General features: G+C 43.9%; 1 protein-coding gene and 1 non-coding gene across 5 annotated transcripts in view; one reads left to right on the top strand and one right to left on the bottom strand.

Annotated features, from left to right (window-relative positions):
- The window catches only part of DOCK1 (dedicator of cytokinesis 1), a 556,998-nt gene that overhangs the window by 242,881 nt on the left and 298,099 nt on the right, over positions 1–16,018 (bottom strand). The gene's annotated exons all lie outside the window — the stretch shown is intronic.
- On the top strand, positions 10,820–10,892 carry TRNAG-CCC (transfer RNA glycine (anticodon CCC)). The gene has a single exon. It is a non-coding gene; the product is annotated as a tRNA-Gly (tRNA).

Raw genomic sequence — 16,018 nt, 5'->3', positions numbered from 1 at the left:
CTAGTCGTTGACAAGCTCAGTTCAGTTCAGTTGCTCAGTTGTGTCCAACTCTTTGCGACCCCATGAATCGCAGCACACCAGGCCTCCCTGTCCATCACCAACTCCCGGAGTTCACTCAGACTCACGTCCATCGAGTCGGTGATGCCATCCAGCCATCTCATCCTCTGTCGTCCCCTTCTCCTCCTGCCCCCAATCCCTCCCAGCATCAGGGTCTTTTCCAATGAGTCAACTCTTCACATGAGGTGGCCAAAGTATTAGAGTTTCAGCTTTAGCATCATTCCTTCCAAAGAAATCCCAGGGCTGATCTCCTTCAGAATGGACTGGTTGGATCTCCTTGCAGTCCAAGGGACTCTCAAGAGTCTTCTCCAACACCACAGTTCAAAAGCATCAATTATTTGGCACTCAGCCTTCTTCACAGTCCAACTCTCACATCCATACATGACCACAGAAAAAACCATAGCCTTGACTAGAAGGACCTTTGTTGGCAAATAATGTATCTGCTTTTGAATATGCTATCTAGATTGGACATAACTTTCCTTCCAAGGAGTAAGTGTCTTTTAATTTCACGGCTGCAGTCACCATCTGCAGTGATTTCATGTTACCAATTTTTCTCATTTAAAGACAACTCCCCCACTTCCACCTCCAGCTGGAAAGTAAAAAGATCCCTCCAGTTCAAAATTTTATGACTTGATGATCCCATTTTGCATCAAAGTCATCTGGCTCTACTGTTAGTGATATAAAAAAATAGCAGATTCTATATTGACACAACAATATTTTCAATCGTGCAGCCTCCCATATACTGCTGCATATTAACTCAAATTATGCTCATATTGCTATAAAGGAAACCCTTTTTCAAATATTATGATATGCTCTTAGATTAATGAATGTAATTATACTGTAACATTTTTATATTTTCCATGTGACTTTTCCCTGTGATAGATGGTACCAACATATTAAAAAAAAACTTATTCTTCAATATGCAAAAGTATATATTATCATGCTCACCTTGGCAGTATGCTGGCATTACCTGTCCAAAGCAGGACTTTACCACGGTTTCCATGAGGGTCTCCGAACAGGTAAAAAACTGGTAAATGAACTTAACATTTACTGACTGGAAATCTTTTCAAGATACATCTTGGCTGGTTTTTGTTTGTTTGCTTGTTTTTAAGGATAGGACGAGAGATCCCTAGGAGCTGAGAACCTCCTGTCAAAGCACAGTAGGCTCAACACACACACAGTAGGGTTCTCATCCTTTTGGCTTGCAGAAAATCAACATATGATCAGTTTATGAGAATTATAATGCAAACACAGCATCACTAATGAAATAAAACCCAGTGTGAAACTGCTTAAACCGCTCACACTAGGCAGTTCCAAGGAAGCGATGTGCAGAATCCGATTAAAAAGCCAGTCTTCATCTCAAAGCCAGAAGTCAGGGGCAAAGTCAAGTTACACGGAAAGGAGCGGGTCGTAGCGGTCGTCCCGTGAGCGGGGTCTGGGTACAACGGCACCAGGTGCCTGGCGGTGGTGCGTTTCTTGCTTTTCCCTGCCTGTGCCTTTTCTCTCCTCCGCGCTCCCTCTCTCTTATAACAGAACTTCAGTGAGGACAGGGGACAAGGCTGGTGGGTGAAGCACTAAACGCCCGCCACTTAGGACATGGGCATGTGGCAATCACCTACAGTGACAAGTGAATGAATGAGGATCTCCTCCAACCATCCCCCTCTCTACCCTTCTGGCCAGACAACAGCTGGAGGGAAGAGGAGAAATGAAGGTCAGTGCACACTCTGTTTGGACTTGCCCGGATCCGAGCTATAAGATAAACCACGCAAGAACACCAGACCCTGCCCCTGACACAGACCCACGGATGGAGGCTACAACCAGGAGACCACTTCCCCAGCCAACGATTCCTCGCCTTAAGACTGTGCTCAAATCCTCACCTGACTCCATCCATTCCTAGCAGAGCTCACCCATCTGACAACTGAAGGCTTCTATGAATTCCTCTATCTGGTCACACTTGTGAACACTTTTTGTTCTGAAGGCAAAAGAATTTCCCAGCAGGCAAGAGCATCTAGGAAATTAATGAACCAGAATTCAATTACCAGTGAAATCTTGCTTTAGTATAAGGACCAACCTGGGTCCCCACTGTTGGGCTGGGTATCTCAATGGTTGACAAAATGAAATATGGAATGTTACCAAGGAGGAAAGTGATGGAATTCAAGCATACTTGTAGAAATGCGAGCTCCTGACCATGCACTGAGATCCATGATGGGCTTAGAATCAAGGCAACTTGTTGCTTACATGTTGAACAATAATACATAAATAGGCATCTAAATCTTTTCTGATTTGTAGGTAGTATTTCATTTTTAGCTTTTAAGCTTGCACTTTAAATATGATTTTCTGTTTTGTTCATCCAATCTCCAAATTGACACCTCCAAATTAAATCCTCTTTTAAAATGCCTTGGACTCAGCAACACTGCTTGTGGGAGTGGATCCCAAGGACATAAACCTAAATAGAGAGATGTTTTGGCAGAAAGATGGTTCATGAAACGTTCCTTATCCCTAAAAATAACTTAAATATTTCAAAGTTATAAAATAATAAAGAAAAAGAATACTCATCTGGTTGATAAAGTTTATAATTAAAAGTGGATGTTAGGAAGACAAAGCAACAACATGGGGAAAAGGCCCGCTGTAGATAAGAGGTGAACCACTAGCGAGGCAAAAAGCAAGGAAAGGCTTCTGGCAAATGGTGGGACACACAGGTGCAGGGCATACACGCTTGCAGAGAAGTCAAGGTTTGTTCAGGGAGATAAGAAGCAGAAACAAAGGAAGCTGAAAAGAAAATATTAAAAGGACAATATTATAAGGACAGTTATGTGAAAAGATGCCATAAAAAGACAGTGATAAAAAGTGCTGAAAGATGTAAAATAAATAAAAGTTAGGGTCATAAATAAGGGATTACAGTGTATTTAAAAAAAACAACAACCATGTCGTGAAAGAATTCCAATTTTTTCAGATATAACGTAAACCAGGGAGATTACTTAATCTTTCTGAGGATCAATTTATTCATGTACAAATTTAGGGTGATTATTTCTACCCTCAAACGTTTTCTATCCAAAAATAATGGTTAGGCAATTAGGCAATGCGTCCTAGCAACAAGAAAGAAGTAATCTGATGCCTGGGAAACATCCAGAAGGATGATGGGCTATCTGATGGGCATGGGATATACTTACCGGAGGATGCTTGGGATGGCAGGACAGAACAGTTCCAGAAGGGAGGGGTGAGGAGGCAGTGAGTGGGGTGGTAGTTAGAAGTGGCGGCAACAGATGGGTATTCGCTAGGAATTACCAAATGGTGAACAGAACAAGCTGGAATCAAGACTGCTGGGAGAAAATCAATAACCTCAGATGTGCAGATGACACCACCCTTATGGCAGAACGTGAAGAACTAAAGAGCCTCTTGATGAAAGTGAAAGACGAGAGTGAAAAAGTTGGCTTAAAACTCAACATTCAGAAAACTAAGATCACGGCATCTGGTCCCATCACTTCATGGCAAATAGATGAGGAAACAATGGAAACAGTGACAGACTTTATTTTGGGGGGCTCCAAAATCACTGCAGATGGAGACTGCAGCCATGAAAATAAAAAACGCTTGCTCCTTGAAAGAAAAGTTATGACCAACCTAGATAGCATATTAAAAAGCAGAGACATTACTTTGCCAACAAAGTCCATCTAGTCAAGGTTATGGTTTTTCCAGTGGTCATGTGTGGATGTGAGAGTTGGACTATAAAGAAACTTGAGTGCCGAAGAATTGATGCTTTTGAACTGTGGTTTTGGAGAAGACACTTGAGAGTCCCCTGGTCTGCAAGAAGATCCAACCAGTCCATCCTAAAGGAGATCTGTCCTGATATTCATTGGAAGGAAGCTGAAACTCCAATACTTTGGTCACCTGATGCGAAGAACTGACTCATTGGAAAAGACCCTGATGCTGAGAAAGATTGAAGGCGCCATAGAGATGGGGGATCAAGAAGACACGGAAGAGTAGTTGCAGCAAATGCTAAAAAGGTGAGGGGGAGAAATCAGGCACACCTAGAACCGGCTTAGAAAAAGAGACGGCGTACCGGCCTCCAATTCAGGAGAGAACTGGAGGCGGGACAGACAAGAACAGGGAGCTTGAAATGAGTGAAGGCAAAGGAAACCGAGACCACTCGCATCTGCTGGCTCGGACGGACATGAGCTCCGTAATAGCAGATCACAGTGGACGGTCATGTCACCTGCAAGGAAGCACCAGGGGACACAAGCAGATGCTGGGAACAGTAACAGGAAAAAAAAAGTTCTGTCCTGCAAATATCTATAACCTGCAGTGCCAGCGAGCAAAGCAGAGCTGACAGAGTAACCGACACACGCCAACTTCTGAAAGGCAAAGGGCGTGGGCAGGTCCCGGGGAAGGACCGCAAGGCTGCGTTTCAGCTCCGATGGAAATGGTGCCGCCCCCTGCAGGACGCCTGCTCCTCTCGGAAGCGAGACCGGGCCTCACAGGCACAGTGCAACTACTTTCCACTCAGATCTAAATCTTCTGTTCAGTGAGCAAGTTGGCAAGCTTCGTCCACATTGAAAAGGAAGGAGGAAAAGCAACACCTCAAACAACAGGATGGAGACTTAAGTGTGTTTCCTGCACGGTAAAACCCGGGAGCATGTGAGGGCGTGGTGCATTATTATTATTGCACTGGAGAAGTTCTGAGGTTATCGACAGCAGCCTTTCCCTCAAGTATGAGAGTGGGTTTGAGCCTCTTCATTTTCCAGCAGACGGAACAGTGAGGTGGTCCAGCCCAGAGGCTGAAAGGCAAAGTCGCAAGAACATGTACACGGATAACTGCATCTCTACGCTGTACAGCAGAAATTAACACAGCACTGTAAATCAACTATACTTCAACTAAAAAGAAAAACTTCTTTGAAGACAACCTGCCAAGCTCTAAATAAAGGGAGTATTTTTAGGGACTAGAGAAGGAAATAACTTTTATGTCACACACATTAATATATGCAGGCATTTGATACTTTTCAAAATCATACAGTTGCTGAAATTTAAGAAAGCATAAAAGTAAAATGTTTTCTCCTATTAAATATTTACTTTAATCCCCATGGAAATAGTCATTTGTCACAGGCAGATTCTCTTCTTTAAAAAAAGAAAAGATTAAAGAAGAAATGCCAACATTATGCACCAAGATATTTTAAAAATAGATACACTTGCGGACAGCCTCTAATTACCAGTACTACCTAAATACTTCAGTACAATTTATCCTATTTTAGGTCAAGGAACCTAAAAAAACAAAAATGTTCGGAGAATGTCATGCGAATCTTTTGACTTGATAACATGTGACAGTCTCAGTCCAGGACTCCCTTTATTCTTGGCGTAATCTTTGAAAGCATAAACACTCAAGGAATCCAAATATACATTTTAAGAATGTAGCCAACGTAAGCTTTGTTTGGATTTCCAATGCCTTGTCCTCCATACTTCCAACAATTAGGAAATATTTTCTTTTTAAAATTTTGGTTTGTGTATCTATATTTGGTTGTGCTTGGTCTTTGCTGCCACATGCAGACTTGCTCCAGTTGCAGCGAGCAGGGTTCCTCTCTGGCTGCGGGGTGCAGACTTCTCACTGTGGTGGCTTCTGTGGTTGCAGAGCAGGGCCTCTAGGCGGGCTTCAGTAACCGAAACACCGAGCTCAGCAGTGGTGGCACGCAGGCCTAGCTGCCCATGGCGTGGGGGATCTTCCCAGACCAGGGACTGAACTCTTGTCTCCTGCGTTGGCAGGTGGATTCTTCACCACTGAACCACCAGGGAAGGCTCAATAAATATTATCATGAACAGATGAAAAAGGTGGCACCTCCTAGGTACCATGCTCTCTCCGAACGATAAACACTGCTCTGCTGACTTTCCACTAAGTAGCAAGACGTCTTCCCTTAAAAGCTGGGGATGCTTCTAAAGCCAGGTGCTAAACTCCCTTCTGCTTGGCCTTGCTATCGTGTCTGTATCATTCACTTTCAGATTGGCTCCAAGGACTTTTTAAATGTTTTGACCAAATATTTACTTCTGTGTGGAGTTTGGTAGAAGAGCTCACAGAAGCTCCTTTCAAACTTGGTCCTTAAAGAGTCAATGCAATAAGTGACACCTTGACAAACAGGTTCCAGTAGCTCAGGACTCCAAAGGCGGTTTCCTGGGCTCTGTGTCCCCTGATGCAGCCCTAGGATCTGGCCTCCCACACACCTTCTAGATAAGAACATCATTCATGAATTCTGCAGCTGGCTCCCAGGTACCTGGGGTTCCACTGGGCCATCCCTGGGAACTCGTCTTACTGTCACAGCTAAGATTCAGTTAACAGGAAGCTGAGTCTCCATGAGTTAACCTTTCAGATGCAAAGGTGCAGGCAGATAACTCAGCCGCAGAAACACAAATGAATATTCAGAGCCACATTTGAATAGAAGAGGTGCAGTTCCTGGAGGCTGAAAGTACTGGGTAATAAAAGGGAAATCTTGCTCTACTGCTCAGGTTATTTAGACGTTTTTTGCAATTATCTTCTGGCGGGTGGGGGGGGGGTTGTTTGTTTGTGTTTGCAAAGGAAAAAAAATCAAAACTGGATTTTGACTACTTTGAAAATGTCTGTAAATCATCTTATGTGTAAGGTTTTTCTGCCTTTATTTTCTTTAGCTCCATATAATTTATCTTGAAATCAACCTTGTGGAAGCATATTTTAAGCCTCTGAATGAGATCTGGATACGAAAAATGCCCATCAGTCAAAGAGGATTATCAAAGCCATCCTGTCTATTTCAGGGTCTAGAAAAACAAGGCAGAGCTATTTGTTCACAATCCATCATTATTCGTACCTGCTAGCAGGAACTCAAGATAAACAGGGCACAGAATTGAGTTGAAAATTCTGTTCTAAATTGCCTTGGTTTGATGCTCTGGGCACCCAGGAGAGCTGGAAGCTCAAGAGAGACAGAGGAGAGTGCCAAGGTTCAGGTCCCAGGATGTCTCCATCGTATAGAAGGGGTGACTGTACATTTAAATGACTCTATAGATTTAAGTCTGGATTAAGAAAAGAGAAGGAAGATGAGTCAGAGGAGGGATCACAGGGGCTTGTGTCTATGTTTCATGATTACTTTGCAGACTTTTAGAGCTTAAGAAGAATGGGGACGTCTCCATGCCTAAGGATGAATATGCCTAAAAGAGATGTTGACCCAACATTATAACCCCAGGTGCATAACCCGGAGAATCTTTCAAACAGGTGTGCTTGGAGATGGTGAGATGGATAATCTTTTTTATTTTTTTTTTTTGAGATTTATTTATTTGTTCGACTGTGCTGGGTCTTCATTGCAGCACACAGGATCTCAGCTGTGGTATGTGGGACTTAGTTCCCTGACCAGGGATGGAACCTGAGCCCCTTGCATTGGGAGTTCAGAGTCCTAACCATATGTGTCCAAGCGTGAAAAGGGGATAACTCAGTCATAGCTATTCCCACAATGGGAATAGTACACAGTGAAGAAACTGAATGAACCAGAGATGCACCCATCAACATGGATACATTACAAAACCATAATGTGGAAAGTAAAAGCTTGTCACTGAAAAATATGTACTGAATGTTTCAAGGACTAAAGCAGGCTAAACATAAGAAAATATTTTTAAGGAATACATGAATATGTGATGAAATTATACAGAAGAGCAAACGGATAACCCAAAAGTCTGGCTAAAGATTATACCAGGAAATGGTAGAGGGACACACTTGAGGGCCAAGGGCACATCTAACGACCCTGAGCTGAAAATAGCATCGAAGCTCATGTTAATATTTCTTAAGCTCTACACACGTACTGCATTGACTCACTTGAATGCATGCATCTGTCATGTTCTTTATCTAGACTCCGACAAGTTGTTTACAATGCTTTCCCAAACACCTAACTTCCAAGTGTTGTCTTAAAATAATTCTTCCAGGACTTCCCTGGTAGTACAGAAGGTAGGAATTCGCCTGCCATTGCAGGGGACGCGGGATCAATCCTTGGCCACTCCACTGAGTCAGCCTGCTGCAGCTCCCGAAGCCCACGCTCCTAGAGCCTGAACTCCACAATAAGAGATGTCACCGCGGTGAGAATGCCGTGCACCACTACGCAGAGTAGCCCCGGCTCACTGCAAGCCCTCATGCAGCTACAGAGACCCAGCACGACCAAAGATAAACAACAATAAGGTAATTAATTAGAGACACTCTTCCACCAGGAAGAGCAAACACAAATGTATTTGCAGCAAAGATAATTAGTATTAATAAATTTGTTCTAAAAAAGCTAGGGGAGACATGATATAGCCTTCAGTTTAAAGCAGATGAGGAACATTTAAAGACTATTCTGATAAAATAAAACAAAACACTTAGATCTGCATCTCTGGGCTGAAGGGATGCCCATGTTATATTGTCAGAAGAAAAAAGGCAGTTTGACAGAACAACATAGTAAGATTCTGGGGCAATTTTGCTCCTTGAAGCTGGCTTCCCTGGTGGTGCTAGTGGTAAAGAATCTGCCTGCCAATGCTGGAGATGCAAGAGATGTGGGTTCGATCCCTAGATCAGAAAGATCCCCCTGGAGTAGGAAATGGTGCCCCACTCCAGTGTTCTTGCCTGGAAAATTCCACGGGTAGAGGAGCCCCGCAGGCTTCAGTCATGAGGCCACAGAGCTGAATGCAACTAAGCACACACGCAGCTGCAGCCTGAGGTCCACATCAAGACCCGCACGCAGACGTTGATGGGAGCTCACTCACAGATGCCAGTACACTGAAGCAGCAGAGATATCGGTCAGCAGGTGAATGCTTCAGAAAACAGTGGTGCCTCCAGAAAATAGATTGTAATTCAGCAGTTTGGGAAAAAGAAAAAAGCACTATCACACCATGAAAAGACATCAAGGAACCTTGAATGCATATCACTAAGTGAAAGAAGCCTCATAATTATGATTCCAACTATTGGACCCTCGGGCTTCCCTGGTGGCTCAGCTGGTAAAGAATCCGCCTGCAGTGCGGGAGACCTGGGTTCAGTTCCTGGGTTGGCAAGATCCCCTGGAGAAGGGAAAGGCTACCCACTCCAGTATTCTGGCCTGGAGAATCCATGGCCTGTGTAGTCCATGGGGTCACAAATAGTCAGACACAACCGAGAGACTTTCGCTTTCACTTTTATCTGACCCTCTGGAAAAGGCAAAATTATGGGGCCAGTAAAAAGATGGGTAGTTGTCAGGGGTTCAAATCTCAGGCAGGAATGAAGAGCCAAGACACACAAGACTTCTAGGGCAGCGAAATAATTCTATACGACGCTATCATGGTGCATATGCGTCATTACACATTTGTCCAAAGCCACAGAATGTAAAATACGTAGGTATGTTGACAGTGGAGGTACTGTGCGTGTGTAAGACCTGGGAGGATTCTGGAAGCCTCTGTACTTTTCCCTCAGTGTTAATGTGAACCTAAAGCTGTTCTTAACAAATCAATGAAGGGTACAAATATGATACCTCTACTTTGTAAAAACACACACAAATAAAACATCCCCCCATACTCCTCCCAATAATAACCTGAGCTTACATGTGTAAAGAAAATATGTACATATATTTAAAAATTGCCTAGGTACTTATGAACAAGAAGAAAACTGTGTAAAGATACACACCAGCCTGTCAACATTTCGAGTGACAGCGGAGGATGGGAAGGGGGACCTGGGACAGAAGAGATCAGATTTGACTTTGTACAACCTTTCATTGTATTTTTCACTCATTACTAAAAAAACACTACTTATTGCTAAAAATGAAAAAAATAAATAAATAAGGAGTTTGGGATTTCTTCCCCAAGCAGAAACACTTCTCCAAAGTTAAATTCAGAAGCAGGAAATCATCATGGAAGTCAGGTATGGGAAATCAGCCTCAAAGGACACGCGATGTATGTTCTCCATCCTTCGGTGCACAGGGTGGAGTGTGGGGAATTAAAGTACTGACAAAGCAAGTCATCTAGCTAGCAGGGACTCTCAAGGTCCTTCACAGAGAAGCCTCCACCACAGAGGGCACATAATAGGAAAAAAAAAAAGTAAAGTCATTCTTCACTGAGAGGAAAAAGAGTCCACACAAATACTGCGAACACGCAGAAACAGAACGAGAGCTTCTGAATTTCCAGGCAACGAGGCAGGCCCACAGGGAAACGCTTACCTTACCTGGGGGCTTCTGAAAGCACAGAGAGAAAATCAAGTAAGGACTCTGGAAGGAAGAAGCCCAGTCCTCAACAGCCAGCACGTGCCTGGCTTAGAACCTTAAAGCCTTTTCACCTTTTCCTGGAAATCCATTTTCAAATTCTGTATGGATTATATCACAGGCTCACATATTGCTTCAAGCACTCCTATGTACAAAATAACTTATGAAAATAAAATACAGCCAGTGTTGTCACATAGTGGCCACATGTACGTTTGCTTCAGAAAACATTTCTTATGAGTGCAAAGAACAAAAGACATCTTGAAATAATCTCACACTTAATCTTAAGCAGATACATTTTTGGAGGCCAGGAAATAGACAACTGAGAAATCGGTGGGCTGGAGTTAAATAATCCTTCTATCAGGATATTATCTTCCATGTCCTTGAAAAAATGCACACACAAAAAAATAAGCCATTCACTAGAGGTGAGTATTTTTAAAAATATAAAGCAGATCAAATAGAGCTTTACAAATCGCTAAGATGAAACCAGTTTTGAACAATTTTGCAATATGTGCTTATTCTCCAAATAGATGACTCCTTTAAGGAAAAATATTCTCAAAAGTCACTTATGGACTTCCTTGGTGGTCCAGTGGTTAAGACTCTGCACTCCCAGTGCAGAGGGCCTGGGTTTGATCCCTAGGCAGGGAACTAGATTCCACATGGAGCAACCAGGAGCTCACATGCTCCAGCTAAAGATCCCGAATGCCACAAGAAAGATCTAAGATCCCCAAGTGCCCCAGCAAAGACCCAGTGCAGCCTAAGAAAACAGACCTTTTTTAAAAGTAAATTTTATATGGTTTGCAGCTTCAAATCTCTTTACGTTTTCTTTCTGTTATTTTAAATTATGGAAATACGATAAATTTATAGGAAGCTTAGAAAATACAGAACAAAGTTAACATATAGTGCCACTATATATTACAATCATTTGTTTTAAGAAAAGAAATTAAGATTTTTAGTTACCATTTCAGATGTGTTTCTAATGAGCAGCCATGTTTAAAAACAACTGGACTATATGTGATCTTTTACTTTTATATCTAGCTTGTTTCACATTTTGTTTCATATTCAAGGCTCCCATTTCATTTAGTTTATGTTTTCCAATTTCTCTGCCTCTTTTTTTTTTTAATGTTCTTTCTCAAGACTTTATCAAGCATAGTAGAAAAGCTTTTGTATATATATAAATATGTAAATAGCATGTACAATATTATATATATATATACACACATACACACACACATACATACACACACACTAGAAAACCTAAGTCTTTTTAAATGATGCTATTTTCAAACTTTAGAATCACGGCACACCTACAGTGCTTTGGAATACGCAGTAGACTTGGTAACAAGGGCAGGAAATGACCTGCAAGATTCATGTCCACATAAAAAAGGCGAAGTTACGGAGTCAGGGAAGGACGAGTGTTCATAAGAACAGCCCGTACCTGGGAGCACATCCCCATTACGGTTCCTGGCCTTACCTGGGGGATGGCTACAGGTGGAACCCCTGAGATGCCATCTTCCTTTTTACCAACTACATGTATTATCTCTGAATATCTTTTTATAAAAATGATGGTGCCTGAATTTTTCTTATTTGACCAATCATCTAACCTGTCATTTCAACCAGAAAAAAATAAAAATCAACAGTATAAAAACCCATTAAGAAAAGCTGTTAAATGTCAGAAGCAACTATGACAAGCATAAAAAGCACAGAGGATTTTTAGGGCAGTAAAAGTATTCGGTAGGACCCTATCATGATGGATATGAGTCATTACGCACGTGTCCAAACCCACAGAACATACAACGCAGAGCTCTGACTGAGCTGATCTATGGGCTCTGGTGACCGTGGCGTGCCAGATAAGTGATCAGCTGTAACAAACGCCCCCTCCAGCAGGGGTGCTGATAGTGGGAGGGAAGAGGGTTCTGTGTGTGAGAGGGCAGGGGGTGAATGAGAAATCTCTGTATTCCCCTTGATTGTAATGAACCAAAACTGCTCTTAAAAAAAAAAAATCTGGGAAAAAATATTCAGCACTGAAAGCTGTTATGTGTCAGAAACAAATTTGCCAATAATAAAAAGCACACAGACAATGATGCTTCTAAGGAGCACCTGATGCTGGTCAGATCATATCTCAAGACCCCAGATTCACAAACAGGGTCCATCCAGCCTCCCTCGTAAAGGCAGAGACTGGCTTGCTGTTCAGTTGCTCAGTCGTGTGCAACTCTTTACCACCCCATGGACTGCAGCACACCAGGCTTCCCTGTCATTCACCATCTCCCCGAGTTTGCTCAAACTCATGTCCACTGCGTCAATGATGCCATCCAACCATCTCACCCTCTGTCATTCCCTTCTGCCTTCAATGTTTCCCAGCATCAGGATCTGGATTGGTGAAGGTCAATAAATAAGTTTTGGGGGTCACCTGAGCAGGAGTGTTTCTCCCCGAGAGGTGTCTGACAGTATCAGCCTGGCACCCGAGACTATTAACCTGCTGAGTCAATTAAGAGAAATGCCCTTTCTCACAGAGGAGACAGGCAAACCCCATCTGCCCAGTACCTGCACTTGGCGTTCCCTGGCTACGCTGCCTGCTACGGGCGTGCAGGACTGAACAGTCCAGCTGGAGCTCGGAGAAGGATGCCAAAAGCTGCTGGTTGTAATGCATTAAGTCATTAAGCCCTTGTCAGGTTTAGCAACCAGCCCCAAGAATATCCTGAGCTTTTATTTCCCTCTTTGAAAGAAATGTCGTCCTGCCTACAAGAATGCAGCAGAGGGAGGGCGTTTGCCTTGTGCTTTCAGCTGCATGTGCTGAGGAATCCTTTGGGAAGGCAAACAGAAAGAGAGAGACCAGCAGAGGTCATCCTGCTCCCAACCTGGACCGGCAGCTGACTCCTGCAAAGGAGGAGCAGGGCAGAGAGCTTGGCCGGGCACCCACGTCTGAAAGCCTCTGCCAATCACATCGAGAGGGGCAACGTGGGCCAGACCAGAGAATTCAAGGCCAAGAAAGCCAAGGAGGAGGGCCCGAGAAACAGCCTGACTTAGCTCCCGGTGGATTGGCATTTCTGGATCCTAGGCTCAACCTGGGAGACCTTCTCCAGGAATCCCAGGAAGTTCCCTTCTGACCTGAGCATCTGATGGGTCCCTCATCCTTCAGAATCAATTCTCCGGGAGCGGCCCCCTTTACGGCAGCTCTAATGCCTCACTCCGCCTCCTTGGCGCACCAAGGCTTGCATGGGAGTCGTTTGCAGAGGGGAGGAGTGGCCCTTTTTTCCGGGACGAGCACTGGGACCACGTTAGGGGCACCCAGAGCATGTGTTGATGGGAGCGAAATGCAGTCTTTACGGCAGTTTCTATAGGTAATGGGACAATAACCACCAAATTTAAGACTTCATAAAAATTTTCATTCTCACTGTGAGGGAACCAAGGAACTGAGATAGAAATCTTTTCTCTTTTTCCCCTGATTGGGGAAGGAAAAAAAACCCTGGCAGAGCCTCGTAATGTGTCTGAGTGCCTATAAAGCAGGAACGATGACTTATACCAACTGCACAGGAGCCAAGCTGAGGATTTCCTTAAGCCAAGTCTCCACGTCCTTGGGAACCAGGACAGAGGACACTGACGCCCGTGCGGCCCCGCTGGGGTGAACGGACATGAAACGGGGGAGTCAGAGGCAACGGAGCCCAGCTGGATTCGAGGGGCAGGGGGTCTGCGTATCTGGGTGCCCTGCTCAGAGGAGGTTTCCCAGGTGGCCTTAGTCAGAAAGAATCCACCTGCAATGCAGGACACACAGGAGACCAGGTTCGATCCCTGGGTCGGGAAGATGCCCTGGAGGAGGAAGTGGCACCCACTCCAGTATTCTTGCCTGGAGAATCCCAGGGGCAGAGGAGCCTGGAGGGCTACAGGCCACGGGGTCACAGGGAGTCGGGCACGACTGAGCGACTGAGCACAGCTTGAACTGGAACCACACCAGCACTGAAGGCGGCTTCAGGCACAAGTGCGAACAGCAGGCGGGGCACATCCATGTTTAACTGCAGCCACGGTCCCTAGGTCTCTCTGACGTTCTTTCAGTACATTCTACTCGTAACACTTACTTGCCGTGGTCGTGGGGTGTATTTATTTTTACAACTTATTGGATGAAGTGCTTCCTGGTGTGAATCATCTTCTTGCACCTTGACTACTTTTCTGTTTTCCAAATCCACCATTTTATTTTTTTTTAATATTTATTTACATATTTTTATTATTGATTTGGCTGCATCGGGTCTTAGTTGCTGCATGCGGGGATCTTTCATTGCGGCACGCGGGCTCTTTGTAGCTCCAGCCCAGGGTCGGCTCTCTAGCTGCGGCACGCGGGCTTGGTTGCCCCAGGACATGTGGGATCCCAATTCCCCGACCAGGGATCAAACCCAGATCCCCTGCATTGGAAAGGGGATTCTTAACCGCAGGATCACCAGGGAAGTCCCTCAAATCCATCATTTTAAAAGGCTGCTCCAACCAAGGGAGAGGAAAGAGTGGGCTGAGGACTCCTTGTAAGCATCCTTTCTCCGGCTGTATGACAGGAGGTGCTGGATTCTCAGTTCTGACAACGAGGATGCGAGTCACCCTCCCCTCATGTCCCGGCGAGTCATGGACAGCACCCAGTCACCAAAGCCTCCATGGGCTCAAAGCCACCCCAAGCCTCTGCTGTCCCCAGAGCTCCCACTCATCCTTGCTCCTTTCTTCAACCTTCAAGAAACTCTTGAATGTGATTTTCCCACAAAGAATGACCAGATTTTGCCTTCTTTTACAAACACCCAGACCAGGGAAACATACACAGCACACACTTATTTGCCTGTGCTTTCCTTCGTCACTTGCAAAGGCAAGGCCCACCTCCTCCTGACCTCCATGTGTTCAACATTCTGATTCATCAAGTGAAACCTTAGTATAAAAATGGAAAAACTGGTGCTCGAAGCTGCCACTCTTTGTCAGCTGAAGGAGAGTATGAAACCAAAGAACTGCCTCTGGATACTCACAGGAATCTCAGTGCCCCCACGAGTTATGCAGTTAGAAAACAAATTCAAACTTGCTTCCTTCGGTTAAACACACTTGAGAGAAATGCCGTGTACACAGGTTAGGGTCCTCACGCTAGGAAAACACATGTCTGTCGCCAAAGACAGAACATGTTACTTTCAACTTGCTAATTACAGTACAATGCACAATGATCTAATTTTAATTAATAAAGGAGCACCATAGTTCTGCACCAAACACAGTTGCTATACAAAATTAAATTTTAAAAGCTTACCGAATGTCTTTAGAGATTATCACAAAGTACTAACAGATGATATAATACTGACAAATCTCAAACTGAGGTGACAATACACAATGAAGTTTACTGGATTCAATAACTATGTCACATTTCTGGCATGTTAAAATAATTATCAGAGGACAGGAAATCTCTGTTCCCTGGAATATTCAAATCTAAAGAATTAAGGATAACATTAGTAAGGATATTTGACTGATTATTAATTCTTACTTTTTTTTAAATTTTATTTTTAAACTTTACATAATTGCATTAGTTTTGCCACATATCAAAATGAATCTGCCACAGGTATACATATGTTCCCCATCCTGAACCCTCCTCCCTCCTCCCTCCCCATACCTTCCTTCTGGGTCGTCCCAGTGCACTAGCCCCAAGCATCCAGTATCGTGTATTGAACCTGGACTGGCATCTCATTTCATACATGATATTTTACATGTAAAATATCATGTATGAAACATGGCATTAATCCTTACTTTTATTAAAAAATTCATGTGAC

The sequence above is a fragment of the Bos indicus genome, chromosome 26 (genome assembly GCF_029378745.1).
Source record: "Bos indicus isolate NIAB-ARS_2022 breed Sahiwal x Tharparkar chromosome 26, NIAB-ARS_B.indTharparkar_mat_pri_1.0, whole genome shotgun sequence".
NCBI classification, from domain to species: Eukaryota; Metazoa; Chordata; class Mammalia; order Artiodactyla; family Bovidae; genus Bos; species Bos indicus.
This window is presented reverse-complemented; position numbering and strand designations above follow the sequence as displayed.